This window comes from Protopterus annectens, chromosome 1.part0 (assembly GCF_019279795.1).
Source record: "Protopterus annectens isolate FY-2018-M chromosome 1.part0, PAN1.0, whole genome shotgun sequence".
NCBI lineage: Eukaryota > Metazoa > Chordata > Ceratodontiformes > Protopteridae > Protopterus > Protopterus annectens.
The window spans coordinates 470,115,051-470,121,215 of record NC_056725.1 but is presented as its reverse complement, the minus strand read 5'-3'; positions in this window follow the sequence as shown (position 1 = coordinate 470,121,215).

Genomic DNA, 6,165 nt, shown 5'->3' with positions numbered 1-6,165 from the left:
GAGTCAATGTGTGGCGGCAAAGGCAGAGAAAACGTACTTGGTCTTTTGTAAGCATCAACCATAGTATGTTCTTTAGTGCCGAACAATAATTTTAAAGTTACGTTATGTGCAAACAGCCTTATATCAGTTAAAACATCACTTACTTTCATTGGAGTAGCTGGTACAAAAGGTAAGGCCTCTGTTTAATAGTGAAAGTTCCTGGGTAGTGAGTTGATGGTTTGATAAATTAATCACTAACCCATCTGTTGTCGCATCTTCCTGTTGGCAGGAAACTTCTACGCTGAGTGCTTCCTTTTGTGTCTCCCTCGGCTGGTCGAACAAGTTTGCGGTACTACATGTTGTTTCACTGGCAGAGGTAAAAAAAACTTCCATGTTCAAAGTGGAAGGAAATTTTGGTCTATCTCCTGTCCTTGCTTCTTGTTCCTCTTGTCCTGCCTTCTATGTCGGTAAAACCGATAGAAGGCTTAAGGACAGAGTGAGGGAGCACTTATATCAGATCCGTGTCCAGTCGACCACCAATGCTTTGTCTAAACATGTATTAGAAACTAATGATTCACATACTTTTAAGTTTCTAGTTATATACATTAATACACCTAGTTTGAGGGTTGGGGACCTTAGGAATCATACTGAAAGAAATGAAACCAGTTGAATTATCAGACTGCAAGCACATGTTTTTCCTGGTCTTAATGATAAGGTCCCTTTAAGACCAGCTCTCAAGAGTAGGAGGTTTCGTTTTAAATCATTTTTAAATATATTGTTTCTACATTCTTATTATTTGTATATATTTTATTTCAAAATAAATTGTTATAATTGTGGTTAACTCTGTCTGATATACATATGTATATCTTTTACGTTTTAGTGATGTTTTTTAATATAGTATAGGCATTTGAGCTATTTTTGTTTTTTATTTAAATATGTTAGTTATTTATAACCTTTTGTATAAGTATATACCTTTATTTATTCATTGCCTATCCAACATGCATATTAACCAATTATGATGTCACCATTTTATTTTAAAAAGTAATTGAAGATGTTCTTGAATATATATAAGGTGTGTCTTAAACTGCTCTACACTTTTATGGTTTGAAAAAGCCACTTTGGAGAAAGCGCTCACCAGATATCTGTTAATAAAAGACTTGTTTTTTTAAAGAATTCAAGAGTTTTTCTATGTTTTTGATTTGGAATACTCGTATATCCTTGGTCTGAAGAGACTTGTTGTATGCTGTTCATCATCGTTTATATGATTTTGGTGAATATTCATATATCCTTGGTCTGAAGAGACTTGTTGTTTGCTGTTTGCCATCTCTTACATGATTTTGGTCTGAAGAGACTCATTGCATGCCGTCTGCATGGTTTTGGTCTTGAGCAGTAATTTATTTTTATGATTTCATTATTTTTTCATTTTCTGCTCAAGAGCATACATTTTCTTGTGGTACTGACTGTTATTTGGACTATTTTTGTGTGTACTCTTTTGATATACCACAAGAAAACCATGGCAGAACATATTGAGAACCATGTTGAGCTACCTTATAATCCAAATAAGGTTGCAAGAGATAAAACGTCTCGTTCTCAACTCCTGGACTGTGTTACTGGTGACATCAATCCGTTGTTATATTTTGAATCTACAGCCACAAGTAGTGAGGAGTATTTAAGCAATGTTGATTTCGAAGCTCTAAATGCTGCGTTCTCAACCCTGGAAACCACTTTATTAAAATTGAAGCGACTACAGATGCAACGCTTCCATTTCGAAGCGTGCATCAAGAAAAGGATAATACCGAGAGGGCTCAGAATTTTAAAGATGCCGACAACAGGAAATACTTACCCTGATTTGTTGTATCGCTGGCAACAGCTTAACATCGAGGTGAGCATCAGTTATATGACTCTACTCAATGAGTTTTTTGCACCAGAAGAAAGTAGATTACAAGAACTTATCCTAAAACAACAAATTGACTTATATCATAGTTTTAATGACACTGTTGTTGAGCCGTTAATTGACCGTTTAGTAGATAGTGTTTCTCTGTTCGAAAAACGTTTTCTAGAACAGAAGAAACACAAGCTACAAAGAGATATATATGATTTTTCACATGGCCAAATCTTTACTTGGCCTAGGCATGGTACCAGTAACAGACAGAATATTGGTAATAATAATAATAGTTCATCACATGCCTTAATTTCAAATGCTACAAATGTTACTGATGTTAATAACAGTAAAAATGCGTTAAATAATGCAATTGCTTTAAATGTCAATGCTGTTACGGATAATAGAAATGTGGATTTAAATGCTGATATTAATAGTACTGTGCATTTTACAGCAGAAGAAAAGAGTCTTACATTAATACAAGAGTTACTAACAGTATTGATATTGAGAATTGTGATGGTGGGGCTAACAGTGCTGAATCTGCCCTAAAAAGCAGAAATAATTCTGAATTGCCTGCTACCAATACATTATCAGATAGCGAACCAGTAGTTTGTAGAAAAATACTTATACACCCTAATACCGCTAGTTCAGTTGAACATCCTACTCCTTTCCCAATTTCCAATACACACAACAGAGGAAGAAGCCGCTCCATGAGCAGGGGAAGGCAAAAAAGGAAAGCCCCGGGAGGGGAGTTAAAGGAACCCACTTTGAAGAAAATGTGGGAGAAAATGACATTAACTTAATGTGGAATCTTTCACATAGACCATTAGATAAGTATGAGTTAGAAGTCCTAAATAAAGGACTTTCTTTCATACCTACTACTAAGAGTAATATGATAGATACTATTTTAGATATTAAGTTGTTTGCTCGCAACTTACAATTAAAGTTACTGTTTAATAATGATGCTAGGAACACACAACCAGTACAATTTCATAAACCTAGTGTATTTGTTCCTAATTTACATCCACTAGTGGATGCGTTTTGTAAAATGGTTGAAGAGGATATCTATTCTACAGTAAAAAAACCCTCTGCTCATTTTAAAAAAGGCAATTTAACCCTTAGACAGAAAAAGGCCTTAAACAATCTTAAGAACGATAGAAATATTTCAATCAGACCAGCTGATAAAGGTGGCCCGGTTGTAGTGTTAGATAGAGATGCTTATAATTGTTATATGAAAGAAATGCTGAGTGACACTATATTCTATACACCCATAAGCATGCAAATTGTCCAAGAACATGTTTTAAGGGTATATAATGCATTGGATGATTTGATTAGAAGTGGGACAATTACAACTGAAATGTATGACTTTTTATGGGTTGAAAATCCACTAATTCCAACTATACAAGGTTTACCCAAAGTTCATAAAGATCCCCTACATCCACCAATGAGGCCCATTGCAGCAGGTAGAGGTTGGGTTACTGAACCCTTATCAGTGTATGTAGAGAAAATGTTAAGACAAGTAGTTGTTTTAAATCCATTCATCCTCAGGGATTCCAAACAATTTTTGTTGGATCTATATAAGGAAACTGTAAATACCCCAGATAATTTTCCTTATCTGTTAGTGACAATGGATGTTAAGTCCCTTTTCACGAATATTCCTAACCAACTAGTTATAGATAGTGTCCAGCAGTATTTAGCACACTACACAGATATGATACCCACCAAGACAGATTTTATATGCCTGTTGCTAGAGACGGTGTTAGTGAATAATATCTTTTTCTTTAATGATGAATTGTTCCTACAAAGGGATGGCGTGACTATGGGCACATCTTGTACCAATAGCTACTCCAGCCTTGTTATGGTCTAGTGGGAAAAACAAAAGCTTTTCTCTTTGCCCCATTACAAGAAATATGTTATATTTTATAGACGCTTTGTGGATGATTTGTTTTTTCTCTGAACTGGAAGTAAGGATGAACTAAGCAATTTCTTTGAACAAATGAATTCATTCACTAGTTTCTTGAAATTCACTTTGATAATTTCAACCAGCAGTATCCCTTTTCTGGATGTCTTTATTCAACGTTTAAGTAATGGCAAACTCAATACAGGTGTATATAGAAAATCTTGCTATAAAAATACACTACTACATAGAGAAAGTATGCATCCTAGATATGTATTCAGTAATATTATTAAAGGTCAGGCAATTCGGGCATCTAGGTTAAATCCTATGCAAAGTAATTTTGAGACGGAATTGGCAAGCCTTCATGATAGATTGTTAATAAGGAAATCTAGAGCAGATGAAATTAATGTAGGCTTTCAGTGTATTGAGAACCTTAGACTAGACAGGGTGTGCCCATATTTTTCAGAACAAGGCAATGAATATCACACTATAGAAAGGAATACTACTCATGTTAATGCTTTGACACAAAAAATGTCATTATTTTACACACATGACTTTTATCAGACCAGAAATATTTTGTGTAAACATTGGAATGTTTTAACAGTTGACACAAATATCAGAGAAATTGTTGGTGAATACCCAAAGTTTTTATTTAAAAATAAAAAGAATTTATATAGACTTTTATGTTATACAAATGTTAATTCTTTTCATGAAAGTAAAAATCACTTGGGTACCAAACCTTGTAATAAATGCAATTTTTGTTCATTTATATGTACTTCGAATATGTTCATACATCCCAATACATTTAAATTTTTTAGTTTTGATGTTAGTGCTAGTTGTGATACGGAACATGTAGTCTACCTTGCTTCTTGTTCCTCTTGTCCTGTCTTCTATGTCGATAAAACCAAGAGAAGGCTTAAGGACAGAGTGAGGGAGCACTTATATCAGATCCGTGTCCAGTCGACCACCAATGCCTTGTCTAAACATGTATTGGAAACTAATGATTCACATACTTTTAAGTTTCTAGTTATATACATTAATACACCTAGTTTGAGGGGTGGGGACATCAGGAATCATACTGAAAGAAATGAAACCAGATGGATTATCAGACTGCAAGCACATGTTTTTCCTGGTCTTAATGATAAGGTCCCTTTAAGAGCAGCCCTCAAGAGTAGGAGGTTTCGTTTTAAATAATTTTTAAATATATTGTTTCTACATTCTTATTATTTGTATATATTTTTATTTCAAAATAAATTGTTATAACTGTGGTTAACTCTGTCTGATATACATATGTATATCTTTTACGTTTTAGTGATTTTTTTTATATAGTATAGGCGTTTGAGCTATTTTTGTTTTTTATTTAAATATGTTAGTTATTTATAACCTTTTGTATAAGTATATACCTTTATTTATTCATTGCCTATCCAACATGCATATTAACCTATTATGATGTCACTCTTGTATTTTAAAAAGTAATTGAAGATGTCCTTGAATATATATAAGGTGTGTCTTAAACTGCTCTACACTTCTATGGTTTGAAAAAGCCACTTTGGCGAAAGCGCTCACCAGGTATCTATTAATAAAAGACTTGTTTTTTAAATAATTCAAGAGTTTTTCTATGTTTTTGATTTGGAATACTCGTATATCCTTGGTCTGAAGAGACTTGTTGTCTGCTGTTTGTCATCATTTATATGATTTTGGTGAATATTCATATATCCTTGGTCTGAAGAGACTTGTTGTTTGCTGTTTGCTATCTCTTACATGATTTTGGTCTGAAGAGACTCATTGCATGCCGTCTGCATGGTTTTGGTCTTGAGCAGTAATTTATTTTTATGATTTCATTAATTTTAAAGTTACGTTAAGTGCAAACAGCCTTATATCAGTTAAAACATCACTTACTTTCATTGGAGTAGCTGGTACAAAAGGTAAGGCCTCTGTTTAATAGTGAAAGTTCCTGGGTAGTGAGTTAATGATTTGATAAATTAATCACTAACCCATCTGTTGTCGCATCTTCCTGTTGGCAGGAAACTTCTCCGCTGAGTGCTTTCTTTTGTGTCTCCCTCGGCTGGTCGAACGAGTTTGCTGTGCTTCATGTTGTTTCACTTGCAGAGGTAAAAAAAACTTCCATGTTCAAAGTGGAAGGGAATTTTGGTCTAGCTTCTGTCCTCACATAAGTCATTGCTTGTTGGTTAGGTGGAGGGGTGGATGTTCCTGTAGACTATATTTATATATATAGATATATATATATATATATATATATAGATAGATATATGTGTGTGTGTGTGTGTGTGTGTGTGTGTGTGTGTGTGTGTGTGTGTGTATGTATATATATATATATATATATATATATATATATATATATATATATAAAATATATATGGGTCCCCTTCAGATGGTCGAACTTTTAAAA